Source organism: Monodelphis domestica, chromosome 3 (assembly GCF_027887165.1).
Source record: "Monodelphis domestica isolate mMonDom1 chromosome 3, mMonDom1.pri, whole genome shotgun sequence".
NCBI classification, from domain to species: Eukaryota; Metazoa; Chordata; class Mammalia; order Didelphimorphia; family Didelphidae; genus Monodelphis; species Monodelphis domestica.
Window position 1 is genome coordinate 525,690,616 of NC_077229.1, and position 20,366 is coordinate 525,710,981.

Here is a 20,366-nt window from a genome sequence, read left to right on the forward strand (position 1 = left end):
AACAGCCTTACTCCTGCCAACAGGGCATAGTGGATAGTTCATTGACTAGGAAGATCTGGGTTAAAATCCTACCTCTGATACCTGCTGGATGATTTTGGGAAAGTCCCCCAACTTTGCATTCTGACTTCTGACTTCACAATTCAATTGGAATGCCAACAAAGTAACCTCTTAATAGATAGTAATTGTCAAATTTAGTTCGATTTTTTCAGTTCTCATCCTTTTTATTTCTCTATTGCCTCTGACACTGTAAGCTTAAAAACTAATATACAATAACTCCAACTATCATATTTAATAAGATTTATGCATAATAACATGAAGTAAAAGGAATAAAAAAGACAAAAGTAAAAGCCTGAGTAAAACCAGCTTTCCCAGCCACTCCTGGGAAAAGAAAGCGAGAGGCGGGGTTACAGCAAACTTATTTATAATACATAAGGATGCTATGTGGATGAAGGGAAAAGGCATTTTGGGAAGAGAAAAAGAATTCTAGGAGATGGAGTCCAAGGGTCCAAGATTTTCTAATTATACAACATTATTGATCACTCTCTCTTCCCAAATAATCTCTCCTCTGGATTTTTCTTCCTTGTTCTTTTCCTACCTCTCTGACCATTTTCATCATCTATCCAGCTGAAGTGGTTATTCCCCAGGAATCTGCCCTTCCCTCCGTCTCTCTCCTCCTCCTCATGCAGTGAATTATTATGGCTCTGTAGATGACTCCCAGATCACTACATCGAGCCCCGTGTCTCAGATGAGCTTCCGTCCTACACCCCCGGCTGCCAATTGGGCTTTTCAAACTAGATGCCCCAAAGACTTCTCATTGTGGATCCGCCTGAAATTCAAGGCCAAAAGGAGCTGTAGTGAATGTCCACATACTATTTTAAGCCCTTACTTTCGGCTAGTCGAAGGGATTGAAGTGACTGGCCCAGAGTCACAAAGGTTCTATTTGAACCCGCGTCTTTGTAAAGATTAAAATGAAGATCCAGTACTCCAAGTGTTATATTTAATAATATTTATTAAACATTTATCTTGAAGTATAAGGAAGTAAGGCTGGCAAAAAGCAAGAGCCACTCCTCCCTCTTCCGCCTGGATCCAGAGTGTGTGGGTGGAAACAGACTCAAAACTCCTCCCACATAAGGAGCCGCACAACCAGGAACCGGAAAAGGGGATTGTGGGAAATGTAGTCTCTAGGGTTGAAGCTCTTCCGCCCTTCAGGTCTGCGGCAAAGAGTGATTGCCAGGAATGCCCGCTGAGTCCCGCCCCAGAGGTCTGTAGATTCTGATCCAGATCAGATCCCTTAAGCCCCTCCAGGCAAGGCCCACCCGATAGCCCGTGTTAGATCGGAAATAACAGCACTATTAACTAGTCAGAAAAGCCAAGTCTTGAATCGGAGTAGGGGTGAGTCCAGTCCGGAGGCGGAGCCACAACCTTTTCAGGGTGCCAACCCCGGAGGACCCTTTGGGGATTGATGGAGGGGCAGGGAAAGATGAGGGACATCACTATGGCTACAAGGAAATGGGCGTGTTCAAAGTTCACTGACAGGAAGGAGTCCTGGCTGGGGGCTGGGCGGAAGAGAAGTGGCTGCTCACACCCGTACGAAAGATGGTTCCTGCCCAGGTGTGGATCTTCCTGGGACAGCTTCTAATACAATAGGGGAGCCGCCCAAGACAAAGAGGGTCCTTAGCGTAGCTCACCCAGCCCGGGTTGTCAGTCCCCTGAGGGTCTGGCAACCAGTCTGAAACTGCTAACTTGGGATTCCCTTCAGGGTAGATTCCCATGGGAAAAGGGAACAAGGACAAACTTTGGGGTCTCCAAGCTAGTCCCGAAACTTGGGGTTCACCAGATCTCACTAGGCCACAAGTTTGGGGTTCCTAAATTCCACGTTGACACCAGACCACAAAGGCTAGGCTGTCCAAGCCATCCTGATAAGCCTGTCTGTAGAGTCTTGATTGGGATTTCAAACTGCCCTGACTGACTTTTTAAAAAAATAGAGGGGGCAGCTGGGTAGCTCAGTGGATGGAGAGCCAAGCCCAGAGACGGGAGGTCCTGGGTTCAAATCTGGCCTCAGACATTTCCCAGCTGGGTGACCCTGGACAAGTAAGTCACTTGGCCCCCATGGCCCAGCCCTTACCCTCTTCCGCCTTGGAGCCCATACACAGTGTTGATTCTAAGGCAGAGGGGGAGGGTTGGAACAGAGAGCTGTGTAACCCCAAGCAGGCCTTGTGTCTTCCCTCCCCGAGAATCCCACAGGGCTGCCTCTCCTGTCTGCCCATCTGCCCTCTTCAGTACGTGTTCCGGGGAGGCTCGGTGTGCCCCTGCTTTCAGGCCGGAGACAGTAAAATGTGATTAGACCTGCTGTGCTCATCGAGTACCGAAGGACAGACCCCAGAGTGGGAGGGACACAAGCACCCCTGTCCGCCCCTCCCGCTGCGGGCAGGACCTCCTGCAAGGGCCAGATGAGCCCTGATTGGGCTCCCCCGCGCTGAGCTGCTCCCCCTCCCAGCCAGCCTGACCACCCCCAGCCTTTTAAAGAGCAGCCGCCGGCCCTGGGAAGCCAGAGCTGGGGAAGGGGTGGGGGTTTGTGCCGGGCTCCCCCGGAAAGGAGGGCAGGCGGCCGAGGGCTTTCTCCATCTCCCGGGCCTGGCAAATGGCTTCCGGGGAGCAGGATCATGACGTCCTCGGGATCCACATCTCGGACTCGTCCCGGAAACAGAGCTCGCGCGGGTCCTCCCAGCTCTGCCGCTTGGCAGTCCCCGCTTCCGGGAAGGCGGGCACTGCCCTTATCATAGTCTCCCGAGGGCCGGAATCATCCCGGGTTGCCCCTCCTTTCTCTGTAAGGTGCCGCGTCTCCTCATTTGGTCCTGCGCACTGGTCACCCTTCCAGTCCCTGCCTCGAGCCTCTCCTAGGGCAGCCACGTGTGTTCCACGTGCCTTTTAGGGCAAGCCGGTGACTTCCTCTTCCCTTCCGCCAGCCCTGCCCGAGCCGGGCTGTATTGAGTTTAGCCCCGCTTTGTTCGCATGGCTCTTCCGTCCTCCTCCTCCCGCCAGGCACGCGGCATTCCTTCCGTTCTGTGCCCAACGTGTGCCACAGCCGCTCTTCACAGCTGTGCCCTGACCAGCACCCAGGCATGGCCTGGACTTCCTGGGCACGGCCTGGACTTCCTGCTCACACCCCACCTCACCTCGGGAGCGCTTCTCTTTCAGTATGACGCAGCCCCGCCATTGTGGCTCCCTTCTACACCGTCCGCCCTCCTCTGGTCCTGGACCTCGTGGCTAGAGCCTCCCTGATGACTTTCTATGCCGCCTGCTTGTATGTATCCCACTGTCAGTGCCTCAGCCGACCCTGCCGGCTCTCGGCTGATTGGAAGCTCCGTGCCAACAAGGCCGAGTTCCTCCTTTATACCCCAATCCCTCAGTGAACCGGAATACAGCCCGGGCTCATGGGAGGCCCCAATAATTCTGGTGGCTTCGGGGCTTTTTTCCTTCCTTTCTTCTCTTTGTAACAGGTCCGGATCACTTTCCATGGCTGTCTTCTGACATTCTGTGACTGTGTCCCTCCCTCTCCCCCCCCCCCCCCAGAGGACAGGATACGGTAGAGATATAAATGCGTTGTCCTTGGAGTCAGTGTCCCCATCCGCCAGGCATTCGCCACCGCACAGCGACCAACAGAGGCCGGAGGCCGGCCACACCCTGGAGGAAATAAAGTGAAGAATGCTGGGCTTCCGCTGCAGTCAGACTCCACCGGCTCCTTCTGTGGTGGGAGAGCATTCTTCACCAGGATTCCCTTGGCACTGCCTTGAACCCCGTCCTTGCTGACAATAGTCGGCCTTCACCGCTGGTCCTCACGCATGCTTGCTCTAACTGCGTACAACGACCCCCAGGTTCTGCTCATATCACTTTTCATCTTTCAGAGCAGCCTTTCCACATTTTTGATGATTGTCTTGTTCACAATTTCTTTTTTAAACCCTCACCTTCTGTCTTGGAATCAATACTGTGTATTGGCTCCAAGGCAGAAGAGTGGCAAGGGCTAGGCCATAGGGCCAAGTGGCTTGGCCAGGGTCACATGGCTGGGAAGTGTCTGAGGCCAAATTTGAACCCAGGACCTCCCGCCTCTGGGCCTGGCTCTCCATCCCCTGCGCCACCCCACTGCCCCTCATCACTTCTTATGGCATAATAAGGATGTACTACAACTTATTCAGCCATTCCCCAGCCGATGGGCAGCCTCTCCGTTTCCAGTTCTTTGCCACCCCGAGGAGAGCTGCTATAAATATTTTTGGGCAAGTAGGTGCTTTGCTTCTATCTTTGAAACCTCTTAGCCAGACCTCAGAGGGATGTTGTGGGTTTGGCCGTGGCTCCATTTTGCTCTCCAGACTCAGTTCAGTGCCGCCAACAGTGCATGATGGTCCCTGTCTTACGTCGCCCCCCCCCCCCCATATTTATCATTTTCCTTTTTGATCACACTAGCCAGTCCGATAGGTGTGAAGGGGTGCCTCAGGGTTGTCTTCATGTGCATTTATCAAGTGAACCGTGATTTAGGGCATTTTTTCATCGAACTCAAGATAGTTTTAGTTTTTTCCTCCGAGAACTGCCTGCTCATAGCCTTTGACCATTTGCACTTGGGGAATGCTTTGCACTCTTATAAATGCCTCATTGATTGCAGATGACGTGGGGAGCCCACTGGTGTCATACTTCTGCCGCTCATGGTGCGCTGTGTCTTTACAGGAGTGTCGCAGCAATAGAAACATTGACTTCGGATGAGCGTGGCAGCAACTAGAAGGAGCCGTGGCCCCCCCTAGCCAGCCATAGCCTCGTAAGGCTTTCAGGAGACCTCACTGAGAGAGCAAGGCCTGATTTGGGTGCTCGCTGCAATTTCTGTTATAGGACTTGAATCAGGGTGACTAACTGAGGCAGCCGTCTGGGCTAGACATCTTAGCCTGTCTGGGCCTGGCGCCTCGGGGCTTCCTCCTCAGCCTAGCTGGGCCTGGCGCCTCGGGGCTTCCTCCTCAGCCTAGCTGGGCCTGGTGCCTCAGGGCTTCCTCCTTAGCCTAGCTGGGCCTGGTGCCTCAGGGCTTCCTCCTTAGCCTGTCTAGGCCTGGCACCTTGGGGCTTCCTCCTTAGCCTAGCTGGGCCTGGCACCTTGGGGCTTCCTCCTCAGCCTAGCTGGGCCTGGTGCCTCAGGGCTTCCTCCTTAGCCTAGCTGGGCCTGGCGCCTTGGGGCTTCCTCCTCAGCCTAGCTGGGCCTGGTGCCTTGGGGCTTCCTCCTCAGCCTAGCTGGGCCTGGCGCCTTGGGGCTTCCTCCTCAGCCTAGCTGGGCCTGGTGCCTCAGGGCTTCCTCCTTAGCCTAGCTGGGCCTGGCGCCTTGGGGCTTCCTCCTCAGCCTAGCTGGGCCTGGCACCTCGGGGCTTCCTCCTTAGCCTGTCTAGGCCTGGCGCCTTGGGACTTCCTCCTTAGCCTGTCTGGGCCTGGCACCTTGGGGCTTCCTCCTCAGCCTGTCTAGGCCTGGCACCTTGGGGCTTCCTCCTCAGCCTGTCTAGGCCTGGCACCTTGGGGCTTCCTCCTCAGCCTAGCTGGGCCTGGCGCCTCGGGGCTTCCTCCTTAGCCTAGCTGGGCCTGCACTGGATGGATGGGTGCCCCACTGTACCACACCCTGGTTTTATCACGGATGGCAGGAATTCTTCTGGAGCAGAAACGAGGACCTCTGCTGCTGGACTTGGCACAGACAGAATTATACTCTTATTATTACAATGCAGTCATCCACAATTATATTCATAGTGTATTTTGGATAATACCCAAAGTTAGTGTTCCCTCCCACCTACTTCATAGAACTGCTACACTTTGTAAACTAAAATTGCCTTCTCAGTGTGAATCATCATTATCATCCCAGCCAGGGACTGTCTTCTGTGCATGAATATTTTTATATCATTATTGATTGTTCATCTCAGAAGTAAAGCTGGATTGTGAAAAAGAAGCAATTACAAAAGTTTGCTCCTGCTCAAATAAAGACCGTCATTATGAATTCTAGAATGATAAGGAAATAGATACGTCTGACGGTGAATCTCCGACAATAACTACTCAGTGTGGCAGGCGGCACTCAACACTCAGCTGCTGCTTGATGTTTTTAGATGGCACGATCCCAAATGGCCACCATTTCTTCCTTCTTTCTCTTCGTCCTGATCGTGCCTGTTTCTTCAACGCCAACATTTTCATTTCCCCCAGTTCTGTGAGACTTTTCTACCCTGAAGTGTTTCTACACAGTCCGTCTAAAAGAGACTTCTGTAGACTCCACTAGGAACTAGAGTTCAGATCCACACGGAATGAGGCCTTCCCTTGTCCCCAAGCACTGTAAGCGCGTGGAGTCCATCCATAGGCACACTCTTACCTTCTGCAGTCGGCTAAAAATGTGTAATCCCTGAAAACCACATTGGCTCTAGAAGTGCATCACCCAAACACGTAAGTGTTCATCAGCTGGTATATAGCGTAATTACAAGTAATTATCCAAAACATAATACAATACAGACATGTAGTATGAAACGTCCACATTAGAATAATATTCAGCAAACCAGACATGCAGGAATCATGAAGAAGCATAGCATTTGCCACATGTAGTAAATCTACATAGAATGGGTCAAACACATCATAGAATTACATAATCAGGTATGTTATCTACTGAATACATATTGCATGCATCCTCTCGTGGGCATCATGGGGTTACATGGATAAACTTCTCAAACTCAACTTTGTCACTAGCAAAAGAGTGATGGAAATTCTTCAATGACTTTCTGTCCTATTGAACACAATCACTGCCTAGAAGACCTTTCCCTGAGCTCTTGGATTGCCCACGTTGGTGTTGGTACCTCCTGCCCAGAATTAGTCTGGCTTTATGGATGATTTCTATTTCCTTGGAGTTTCAGCTGAGGAGCCAATTAGGAGTGTGGCCAATGTCCATGCTTTGAGGAAAATGCTAGATTTTTAAGCAGGGAAGGGGAAGTCTCTTGGTTCAAACCCCCCTCCCCAATTTGGGCAGAGGACCCCTTTGGGTTGAAGCAACTGTTGGCAAACTTCCTTGATTTAGATCATCTGCATAGGAGTCTTTCTTTGATTCCAAAACTTCATCTAGAATAGGAAGGAAAGAAACAGACATTTATGATGTGCCTACAGCAGGGGTCCCCAAACTACGGCCCACAGGTGACATGTCTGGGGCCATTTATCTGACCTCCACTGCACTTTCGGAAGGGGCACCTCTTTCACTGGTGGTCAGTGAGAGGAGCCCTGTATGTGGCAGCGTTGTAAAGCGCTGGTCGCTCACATACAGCACTACTTCTGGTGACATCATCCTTGGTGTGGAGCCTTGTTCTGAGAGTAACTGAAGGAGAACAAGGCGCCTCGCAAAGGATTATGTGGCTGCACAATGGAAGACAGCATGGTGAATGGCGATCTGGGGGAGGGGATTCCACACTGTGTATACTGCTGCCCCGTTAGGGTTAGGGTTAGATTTTTATAGTCTGACCCTTCAGTGGTCTGAGGGACAGTGAACTGGCCCCCTGGGTAAAAAGTTTGGGGACCCCTGTGTGCCAGGCTCTGTGCTTTCCAAAATAATGAAGTGAATGCTTACTTCTTGGAACCAATTTTTATTCCCCAGTTAGCATGGAGGAATATCAATTTTGATATGAGGCTCAAGTGGTCATGAAAGATGTCTTTACCCTTATGTTCTCCAGGGTCATTTGGTAGAATACCAGATTGGATGGTCTTTCAGCTACGTAGTATGAAATGACTCACTATCAGCCTACCAACATTGTGTTTTCCCTGGACCCCAAGATTTCTTACCAGAATACTATTCTGTGAATAAAATTCCTGACTCTCTGTCTCCCTCCCTCTCCCTCTCTCTCTCTCTCTCTCTCTCTCTCTCTCTCTCTCTCTCTCTCTCTCTCTCTCTCTCTCTCTCTCTCTCTCTCTCTCTCTGTATATATATATATATATATATATATATATATATATATAATACATTTGATACATATGTATATGTATCAAATGTGAGAATTCTTCTCTTGGCTCAGATAATGTAAAACAATAACCTGGAAGTAGTCCTTTGGAATGGTCTCTGAGCTGAGACATGGACTAGTTGTGAGTGTCTATGTCTTTTCCATCTTCTGAGACTCTAAAGCATGAATCAGTAGGTAAGCGCTTCCACAAAAACATCATGGATTAAAGATTTGTGCAATAGCGCTCATACACAAAAACATCATTCCTAAATCCATTCAGTCTTCTGCTTGGGCTTCAAGGGCCCTAATGTGTTCATTTGTGTGCAATTAAAACACTCTAGCATTGATGCTGCCATTAAAATATCTTGATGATGGTCAGGTATTAGTTCTAGACTTTCTGATTCCAGCCAAGGTTAACAACTCCTTGAACAGATAATTCTCAATACTTGTCCTTTATCAGAGTTGATATTAGTAAGGAAGCCACAAGGAGAAAAATAGTTCTACAACACTGGCAATTACAAAAGCTTTTTTTCCCTGGTTGAACATTCCTGTGTACACTAGGAAAAATGGTTTATTCCCAAAAAATGTTGCTCATTTTCTTCTTCTTACCTTCTAAAGGCAAGTAATCTATGTCCACAAGCTCCGAGGGCTTACTGGCACTTCTACTGTCCAGGAAAGTGGCATGAGCAATCCTTTCAAACACAGTAAGCACGGGTCTCATATTTCTTACATACATTCAATGCCATATTGATTTCAGGGAATCTAGCTTGTCCCAACTCCACAGATCTCTCTTGGCTCAAATTTCCAAAATAATAGAGAGCTATCATGGCCGTCCAGCCATGAATAGATCAACTGCTTTTTGGTACATTGTGTTGGGTCAGTTCTGTCTTAGTACATTTGATAGCTTCAACTTGCATAACTCTCAATAGCCAGGCGTCCTTGGTCTATATTACTTCTAGTATACTTTCGTCATGTAATTGCTTCTGCTGACAGTCATCCAAGGATAAACAGCACTGGGAGGAGTGGTGTAACGCAATCAAATTTACATTCTCATATGATAGCGCCATCTCACACTTTCGTCTGTTAGTATCTTCCCTTTTCCTCGGCTCCTTCCTTTTATGTTATTTTTTGCATATATATACAATTTGCTGTTTTTTATTATGTAAAACACACTTCCAGGTTGGTCATTATTATAAGAGCACACACATAGAGAACCAGAAGCCCCAAATAAAACCAGAAATGCACTGACCCGAAAGACTTTGGATTCTTTGATCCATATCCATCCCACTCTAATAGTTCTTCCTTGAGAGGTGGATATCATTCCTCATGCTATCCAGATCATTGCATCGCTGAAGAGCAGCCAAGTTTTCACAGTTGATGGTTGTACAATAGTGCTATTAGTGTATGCAATATTCTTCCATTTCTGCTTATTTTGCTCTGCATCAATTCATGCCGATCTTTCCAGCTTTTTCTGAAACCATCTTGCTTATCATTTCTTATAGCACAATAATATTCTACCAGCAACATATACCACAGTTTGCTCAACTATTCCCCAATTGATGGATATCCCCTCAATTTCAATTCTTTGCTAACATGAAAAGAGCTGCTGGAGATGTTTTTGCAGGAGTAGGTCCTTTCCCCTTTCTTATGATCTCGTTGGTATGCAGACCAAATAGTAGTATTATAGGATCAAAGGGTATGCTCAATTTTATGGCCCTTTGGGCATAGTTTCATATTACCCTTCGGAATGGTTGGATTCATTCACAATACCATCAACAATGCATTAGTGTCCCAATTCTGCCACATTGCCTCCAGCATTTATCACTCTCCTTTACTGTCATATTCGTCAATCTGATAGGGGTGAGGTAGTACCTTGGAGTTGTTTTAATTTGCATTTCTCTAATCTAGAGTGATTTAGGACATTTTCTCATATGACTATCGATAGCTTTAATTTATTCATCTGAAAATTGTTTATTCATATCCTTTGACCATTTATCAATTAGAGAATGACTTATAATCTTAGAAATTTCAATTAGTTTTTATAAATTTGAGAAATTAGACCTTTATCAGAGAAATGTGTTATAAAAAGTTATTCCCGCTTTATTGATTCCCTTCTAATCTTGGTTATATTCGTTTTGTTTATACAAAAGCTTTTTTTCTTTAATATAGCCAAAATTATTCTTTTACATCTTATAATGCTGCCTATCCCTTTTTTGGTCATAAATTCTTCCCTTCTCCATAGATCTGCCAGGTAAATATTCTATGTTCCCCTAACTTACTCTCTAAATCTAAATCATATACCCATTTTGACTCTATTTTTGGTATAAGTTGTGAGATATTTGTCAATCTGTCGTTTCTGACAGTTTTCCAGTTTTCCAGGCAGTTTTTGTTATCATGAGTTCTTATCCCAAAATCTGGGGTCTTTGGGTTTATCAAGCACTATCTTATGTAAAAATAAGATGCAAGGAGAGCCACATGGCCAGGGTCTACGGTTCCTCCCACTTCAAAACCTGAGACCCAGTTTTGCAAATCACACATGTTTTAATAGTTTCCTGTTTCTTCCCATCATAGGAGGTTCCCATGCTTCCAATCTCGGGGCTGCTTCCTTCTGGCCTCTTCTGCTCCTTTTCAGACTCTGTGTGACCTCTTCCTTCCCTTGTTTGCCAAGAGTACGTTTTTGAATGGAGAAATCACACTTGGGATTAGCGTAACATACTTAAGAGTGACTATTCTGATAATGCACACTTTTAAGTTATTACTCAGGCATTTTCCTCGACTACATCTTTAATCTGGTTACATCCACAGACCTTTGCTTGGGACTCAATTCCTACTCTAAAATCACACTGTTACATTTCTAAAAATGGCGCTCTAAGCACTGATTAAGCTGTTAATGTTTGATTTTCCGGCTACAGTGGCTACGGTCATTTACCCCTGTAGATTGTATGTCTAATCGACGCCATTGATCTACCATTCTACTTCTTAGCCAGGACCATACTGTTCTGATGATGGCTGCTTGATGTACAGTTTGAGATCTGGTGTTGCTGGGCCAACTTCTTTCATAAATTTTTCATTAATTCCCTTGATTTTCCTTTTTTCTCCTTAATTCATTTATTTTTAAGTATCTTTCCAAGGTTACATGATTTATGTTCTTTCCCTTCCTTCTTCCTTCTTGAAGGTGACAAGCAATTTCCATATTCCATAATATCCATATATATCATTTTTGTAATAATCTTTTAAAACCAAAACCCAAAATCCTATAACAAGTAATAAATCATGTTTTCTTCTGTTTCTACTCCCACGGTTCTTTCTGAGGATAACATTCTTTTTCATAAGTCCCTCAGAATTGTCCTAGATCATTGCATTGCTATTAGTAGCAAAGTCGATGTGAGTGAGAGATCCACTACCCTCCCCCCCACATGAGGATTAGATTTTAACGTTAGTGGTAGTCTTCAGATAATCACAAGATAATTATAATTATAATTCTAGAACTGTTAAATAATGTTGCCATAAGTTAGTAATTCTCCCTATGATTCTAGTAGTGTTTTATGATTATTTTAGTATAAGTTTTAAGGTTTTGAATTCAGTCAATAACTGCTTTAATATGGTTAATCATTGTTAGCACAGCCCTTAGTTCTAGCCTCAAACCTGCTATGTCATGCACCAATTATGTCCTTGAACGTGTGACTTGGTCTTCATTAGCATAGATCTCAGTTCAAGTCCCGCACCTCCCCTTCACCCTGCTATACATAGTATACATCATCAGCAACATCAGGAGGCGTAGACTCCCCGCTCCCCCTTTGTCGATCCAGTGACTTCCTCTACCAAGGAGAAGTAGTTCCTGATAGAACTGTTGCTCTGACTTACTTTTAACTTGGTATATAAGTGATGCTATTCCTGGAGTGTATTCCTATTTCTATTCCAGTATTTCTATTCCAGGGCCTCTGGCAGGACTCTGGGTCTTTGGTCTTGACCAGAGTCTGGCTTTATTATGAGGCCAGCCCTGTCTCAAGAAACCCATGTCTTTTTGGCTCGGAGTCTGAGACTTTGTTTCTCTCCTTTGCATTCCTGCGGTTAGAAATTGTGCACTATCTGTTACGGATCATCCCCCTAATGTTTCTGCTTCTGTGTACAACGCTCTCCCGGTCGGCTCATTTCACTCGACATCAGTTCATTGAGATCTTCCCAGTTCTTTAAGAATCAAGCAGTCCATACAGCACAATAGTATTCCATCACCATCGTATACCACAATTTGTTCAGCCCTTCCCCAATGGAGACACCCCCTCATTTTCCAAAGTTTTGCCACCAGAAAGAACATGACTATGAATATTTTTGTACAAATTTTTTTATCTCTTTGGGGTACAAACCTACTAGTGGTATTGCTGGGTCAAAGGGCATGCATTCCTTGAAAGCCTTTTGGGCATAATTCCAAATTGCCTTCCGGAATGGTTATATGAATTCACAACTCCGCCAGCAATACATTAGGATCCTAATTTGGCCACATCCCCTCCAACATCTGTTATTTTCCTTTACTGTCCTATTGGTCAATCTGCTAGGTATGAGGTGGTACCTCAGAGTTGTTTTGATGTGCATTTCTCTAATCAGGAGGAATTTAGAGCACTTTTTCATGTGCTTATTGATAGTTTTGATTTCTTCATCTGAAAACTGCCCATTGATATCCCTTGACCATTTGTCAATTGGAGAATGGTTTGATTTCATGTACATTTTGACTTAGTTTCTCAGATATTTGAGAAATTAGACCTTTGTCAGAGAATTTTTCCCCAGCTTGTTGCTTTCCTTCTAATTTTGATTGCATTGATTTTGTTTGTACTGAAACTTTTAATTTAATATAATCAAAATTATTCATTTTACATCTTGTAATGTTCTCTATCTTTTGCTTTGTCTTAAATTCTTCCCTTTCCCATAGATCTGACAAGTATACTATTCTATGTTCACCTAATTTACTTATAATTTCCCTCTTTATATTTGTCATTTACTCGTGTTGAATTTATCTTGGTATAGGGTGTGAGATGTTGATCTAAGCCTAATTTTCCCCATACTATTTTCCAATTTTCCCAGCAGGTTTTGTCAAATGGTGGCTTCTTGTCTCCAAAGCTGGGATCCTTGGGTTTATCCAACACTACCTTGCTGAGGTCACTTACCCCAAGTCTATTCCATTGATCCACTCTTCTATCTCTTAGCCAGTGCCATGTTGTTTTGATGATTACTGCCTTATAATACAGTATTTAAGATCTGGTACTACTAGACCATCTTCCTTCACACCTTTTTTCATTACCTCCCTTGATATTCTCCACCTTTGGTTCGCTTCCCCCCTTTAAAAGATTACATTTACTCCTTCTATGGATATCATCTTGGCTCTAGAGCATAGGACATTTGCATCGTTGTTTCGCCTTCTAGGTCCAATATTATACAACAAATTCATAGTTGCATAATGTCACTCCCCAGCCTGGGAGGCAGCAACCAATTTAGTACATGTCAAAATGTCTGTGGGAGTGTTGTCTTTTCATACTTGGAATCAAGCACTCTATACATAGTCTTAGAGACTGTGATGGCCCATTTGAAAGCTAAGAATTCCAATTTCCAGTTAACACAACAATTCCCACTTTCCATAATAGGAATTTAAATAGCCTCCTGGTAGTTATCCCTTTCCTAATATAGAACTGTTCACAGGTCCTCTACTCTAGCATCAATTTCTAATACCATTTTATATATTTACAATTGCTTGGATATTCAAAGGTTGGTGGATTTCTCCTGACATTTTATGAACCACTAATCTCTGATTGGTGCCAGCGCTCCTTTATCCCTATTTCTACTTCTAAATTACAAGTGAAATCATTGCGTGGCTACCACATTTACTTTAAAAGGCTTCCGATGTGACAAGCACTTCTGTCTTTTGGGAGTCAAGGCTCACTCCCTCCAGAGACTCTGGGTCACCCCATAATTGTCAGAGGCCCTAAAGAACTGACACTCATCAGCTTAGTCGTAGCCTCGTAACTTCTCCCCAAGCTAGCATTTTCAGTAGCCTTTCCTTTTACTTAAAAACACACACACATTATTGATGCTTTTATTTTTATATCACTGTTCTCATGTTCCTCCTTACATCTTTCCAATTATAAAGAGATTATTCATACATTACACCTCCTCCAAGTGTATAATGAGCTGTTAGAAAATGGCAGACACCCCAGAAATTCCTGAGCAAATGCATTCAAACTGGTAAAATGGTAACTGGTAACTATGAGAGGGAGCATGGTGGAGCAAATAGAAAGCTGGCCTTGAAGTCAGGAAGATCTGGTTTAAGTCTTGCCTCGGGTATGTATTACTTTACGTCACTGGACAAGACATTTAATCTCTCAGGGCCTCCAAAAAACGACCTAAGACTATAATTTTGATTTTAAATTTTTTTCCATGGTTACATGATTCTTATTGTCTCCCTCCTCTTTTTCCTCCCCCCTCCTGGAGTTGACAAGCAATTTCACTGGGTTATACATATATAGGACTATAAATTTTGGAGAAAATCCCTCCTTGCATTGGTCAAGGAAGTTTGCTTACTATTCCCCATACCAGTGAAATCACAGATCCAGTACCTAAGGTATTTTTTAGCATTCGCTGTGCAAGACCAACCCTAAAAATCACTAACTGCCTCGCAAATGATCCAGGCTATCTTGCCATCATGGCATAGTGTCCTGGTCCCCCTCGGTTCTTTTGTGCGTAGTCCAGTAATCCAAATATATCCAGATATTTCCATCTTCACTTTTACCATCGCTATGATTGAGGATGAGAACTCCACAGCAAGTCCATTAACTCCTAGTGACTACAAATAATTTCTGAAGTTCTTCATCACAGTTTTTCCAAGATTGCTCTTGAAATGGTCAGGAGTCATCAAGATGAATTGTGGGTATTGTTCCTTAGACACAGCCAACATACCATTCATACCACAAAAATACACCATTCCTTGTAATGTTTGTTCATTAGATGATAAACCACGATGGATTCATTTTAGAATCGATTATTTAAAGGATATTTTTGAAGATTTCTTCCATGTCCTACCTCCATTTTCTTATAAACTTTCACAGAAGAGGAATTATCTGACTATCTAGGCATTAAACTCCAACTCACTGTTGCCATACCCTGTCAGTACTTTGAATGGCCTGGAATTATTTCCAATCAATGCCAGCACTCCAGAGAGGTTTACCAGGTTTGGATGACTAAGGCTATGGTGTCCCTATTATTGTTGACAGCCATGACTTTTTCTCTGGGATTCCAAGCTCATCCTCATACAATCAAATAGAATAGTGGTAGAGTTATTTAGTTGAAGAGGAAAGCTAGTTATTTGTCTCTGACCCCCATATTGGTATTGTGTGGGCAGAGCTACTCTTTCCAAATTCCTCCCTGGCCCTCTCTTCTCTTAGCCACCTCTCTCATGAGGGAGGGCAGAGAGAAGAGGGCGTTTTAGAGTGTTGGCCAGGGTATGAGAGAAGACAGCCGAGGGAAACGTTCCTGTAAATAATGCCTCAAAGAGCAACTCTTTCTTACTTATCTACTTCTATTTACCAAACCTTCTCCCAATGGATGAACGCTGCTGGCTCTGGTCAAGGTGCCATCCAGGTTCATTTCGTCTTTCCTGGCTTTATGAGAAGAAGAAGAATATCTATCAACAAAGTATTGTTTGTTTGGAGCCCAGAGCTGGTATTCCTTGGCAAGACAATCTCCTCCTTGCTATAGTTGACCGAAGCTTCCTTGTTAGCTGGCCTCGCGTAAAGATCAGCAGGGTCTAATTTAACGGCAGCTTTCACTCAATCTTAGCTTGTAGAGACAAGGTAGCGAGAAATGCAGCAGACATGTTGAACAGAGAAGTCTAGGGGGCCGTAGCAGTGGCTCAAATAGCACCAGCACAATGGTGGAGCCAAGAACTCGCCCAACACCGTGTTCTCCCTTGCCTCCTCTGTCCCTCAGACTCCCATCAGCACTGGGCTCAGAGGGACTTGGTATGAGCGTGGCGTTAAGCGATAGCACGGTGGAGGCAGGAGAGCCGTCAGCCTGTCCAGGGCATTGAACACACTTCTTGTATCTTGAGAGACATTCATCCAAATGGAGGACTGTGAGCTTTCCCTGAGGCAGCCTCAGCCCTGGGACTGAATGGGAGAATGCCAGTGTCCTGGGTACGTGATCTCCATCGAGCTGCTCCGTAACTCTAAGCGGTCCTTCTCCAGCAGGACACAGAGGGGTACACGAGATCTAGAAGAACGTGCCTCCAGTGTCTTCCATTCAATGGATAAGGTACGGAGCTCATCTGGGAGCTACGGCCAGCACAGCAGTCCACGCTCCACCTGTCCTCCCCATTGTTCCTCCGCACAAGGTCCTGGGAGTCCAGAGGGAAACAACTGGCAAGATGATAAAGGCAGGAATTCGGTTCTTGAGAGGCTGATTTGTCCTTCCTCCCGGCCCCGTTCTAGGGCCCTTTCCCTTCAGCTCTTCCTGAGCGCTGAATTCTCCTCTGAGATCACCCAGAATGTACACGACCTTCTAGTCCAGAGTTAGAGTCAAAATGCCCCGATCTCTGACCACACTCTGACGGTTCTGTTCTTATGGTGGGATGCATTCATCACTGGCCCCAAGTCCTTTGTGCTTAGAAAGGCCTGGTATATTGGCCAGTTTCTGGCCAAATTATCTGGAGGTTCTTGAGTGGAGCTGCTTGTTCCACGTTAGTTCCTCTAGTCGCACTGGCCCCTGTCCAGGAAGAGTGGCTTTCCCAGCCTCTCTGGGTCCATTGTTTTCACCTCCCTCTTCTTTAAGAGGTGTAATGACTCTGTGTAACGGAGAGACTTCCTTGTTGGTTTCCGGCCATAGACACACGAGCATTCATTAGAGGCCAACCTTGTTTTACGTGGGTCAGAGTGACATCATCCATCTATACCACGATGACTTCTCTTTAATTGACATAATCAGAAGCAGCCCTTCCAAATCTAAACGCTTCCCTGGCTCTGACATGTCCATTATGGCTGCTGGCCAAGCAGAGGAGCTTTGCTGGAACTCCTTATGGCTCCTCTGTACTCCAGAGGACCCTTGACTATGCTTAGCCATACGAGAATTTATTTTTTCCATTTTGCCTTCCTCACTGTATCAATTTCTGTGTATTAGAGAGGATTCCTGGGTCAAGATCTGGGACCCCAGGACCATCCGGCTACAGAATGTCATATTTTTTTGTTCCTGGGAATGTGTTCCTTTCACCAATTCTGGCTATCAGAAATGTTTTATAATGCTTACAACCGTGATGAGTGAGGAAAGGCTGAGAGTTTGATGGATCACCTAATTAGCAATTTACCAATTAGAGATGTCTTAGGATGTTCAAGGGAGGAGGTGAATTTAGGTACCTGGGCCAGGAGTTTCAAGGTCCTGGATTTACCAACAGAATCCTTTGACCAGATTAGGATGTCTTGCCCCATCAATTAATAGATTATTTTAGAATTCGGAAAAACTGCCTCTCAAGAAATTCAACTGTCAGCCAATTAAGTGTCAAGAATTGTTTTTTAATACCTTTGAATTAATTAGCTGTAGCTTCACTTTCCTCGTACAAGAGTGTCTCCCCTTTTACCTCAGCATTCTAGAGTGTTGTGTCTCTTTTTCTATTGCTTTTGACTCAACCCTCTACTCCAAGGTGTCCCCCTGCACCCTGCTATAACTCAAGTCCCATTTAACTAATTAACCTGGATTTTTACTTGAAACATGTAACAAGAACAGAAGTAGAAATTGCTCCCCTAACCCGACACTGTGGAGGCTTGTTCTGTATATCACTTGGTCTCCACACAGCATTGCTCCCACTACATCTAGATTTTAAAATATAGTATCGCAACAGGAAGAATCCTTATCTTGGCCACCACCAGGCTAGGTATGTGCCACTTCTGGGCCTCATGGTGGCACCTCTTCTGACCTTTTGAAACTTTTACAGTCACCCAGCTTCTGATCTCCTTTCCCCGAACCAAGAATCCAGAACAAAAGCACAACTATTAAGGCAGAGAACCAAGGCCCATTTTCATAGGCCACAGATCCACTTCCGGAGAACTCGAGGTCCGTCCTTCTACGCCATTGTCTCTCTTCTTTCTGGAATGTTTCCGTAAAGGAAGGAGTCATCCAAAGGAGGAGACTAAGTGCCTTTTGTGTGCATCCCTAGTTGTGGCTGTGTGGCTGATCAAAAAGACTTCATCATGCAGTTGTATAGATCTAAATTAATATCCAACACTCCAAGAATTGTATTTTATAGAGTTTGTTAATAATCACTTGAAGCAGAAGGAATAAAAAGGAAATAGACATAAAAAAACCCTATTTTATTTAACAAAATGAAGACCATGTGACTAAGTTTTCCTTGCCTGTTTAAAAAGCACAACAGGAAGAAAGGAGCACCAAAGGCGGGGCTGCACCAATTTATATCCTCCCTAGTCAGCATGTGATGTGAGGAGGGTGGGCTGCTGGGAATGTTTTAGGGTAACAAATCTGAATTACACCATTAGCAGAGAATTGCAGAATATAGACACACATACTCCAGCAGACCCAGAGAGATTTCTTGAGCCCTGTTCGAGCTCACCAGTCCCCCATCATATAAGGAGTTGTGCTGATGTGCATGAAGACAGGCGAATTAGGGAGTTTGTTCCCCCCTCTGAGAGTACTTGAGTTCAAGGACTTCAGGATGCTGCCTTTTCATGGCAAGTGTGAGATCAAAAGCATTGGGGGGGGGGCAGGGTATCCGTTGGTCTCCTATCTACATCAGTCCCTTCTGCTTTATTTCTGGAGTATAAAATGTGACCTGAACTCAGAGCCCTCCTCTCACAAACTCACAATGTTCCTACTGAATCCCCAATAATAATAGGCAGATACATGGTTAACTCTACATGATCTTAGTACTACAACAAGAAGGGAGCCCACAGGCCATCTTTTTTATCCTCTTCCCATCGTCTTATGCTGGGAAATTGAGGCCTGGGTAGAATAAAGTGACTGGCCCACAGTCACACAAGTATCTGACATGAGAGGTAGAATCTGAACCCAGATCATTTGTCTCAAAATCAGTGCTCTTTCTCTTGTTCCATACTACCTCTGTTGTCATAGAATAATTTGTTGATGAGGAAGATATGAAATGACTTTCCCTGATTGATGTTGACCTCGGAGCCTAAACTACCAAAGAGAATATTATCACTGAATGATGAATGCTGAGGCTGCTGCTGTGCATCCCCACCCCTCAGCCCTCATCTCCCTCTCAATCCATATTTAACAAGGAAAGCTTTATATTTTCTCACTATTTCCTAGACTACAGGATTTTATATTTTATTCCTGCTGTGTAAGTTAGTTTGCAATATGTATTTATTCTTTCCTGTATTTCTTATCCTATACTTTAAATCCACCCCATAAGGCATGTCCACAGCATGGCATAGAGTGCATCGCCCCTCACACCAGCAGTTCTCAATGATGGTCAAACCTCATTCTCCCAGAAATGAAAAACTGGGTCGATGGTCTGGCCCAAGACTCACATTTGAAATATATTTGTTCCGAGTTGTTGTTCTTCAATGGCAAATAACAAAACATCGATGCCACCTTGACATGCAACTGCCTAATGACTATTTTAAAGCATTGGCCTGACCAGTAAGTGTTTCATTAGAATGCTTTGCTGGCAAATGATAGTCTAGACAAAAAAAATTAAAGGAAGTTAAAATTAAGAACATGAAAGGAAAGGGAAAGAGATGGGGAAAGAGAATAAAAAGAGGGAAGGGAAGAAAAAAGGAAAAGAGATGGATGAGAGGGAAGGGAAAAGGAGGAAAGGAAGGCAAATAACAAAAGGAAAGGGATATCTTAAGTGGATCTCTGCAATCCTAGAGCAAGTAGCCCTAATTTGACTCAGTACTCTGAAGAGGCATAATACATTTCCTCCAAAATTCCCCATATAAATCCCCAAAACATCACAGCATGGATCCCTCTCAAGTTCCTCCATTGCTCTAGTAGCTTTCCAAATCGCTTGATCTATTCAGATCAACATCTAATCACATCCATAGCCCCAAGCCCAACGAATTATTTCCCCAGACCTCGATAAACAAACCATTAAATCAAAGCAAAAGACATTTAATTAGAACAGAAGCAGATAAATATCCCTGGATGAACTTGCTCCCATCCTCAGGAAGCAGGCGAGGAATACAGCAAGATCAGTCAGAGGGGAAGTTACAGGTGAAAGACTTAACAAGCTCTGTTTAGTCACACCTCCTGCCATCTTGGTGAAACAGCTGCAGAGATCTGGGCCACGTGTGTCTCTCCGTGACTCCACGTCACTCGTCTTCTCTGTGCATCTCCACCTCTGCCTACCCGCCTTCCGCAGCTTGAGTCCACCAGGATCTCCTC

General features: G+C 45.0%; 1 protein-coding gene across 4 annotated transcripts in view; it reads left to right on the plus strand.

Moving 5' to 3' along the window:
• The window catches only part of PDZPH1P (uncharacterized), a 153,293-nt gene that overhangs the window by 72,949 nt on the left and 59,978 nt on the right, over positions 1 to 20,366 (plus strand). The gene's annotated exons all lie outside the window — the stretch shown is intronic.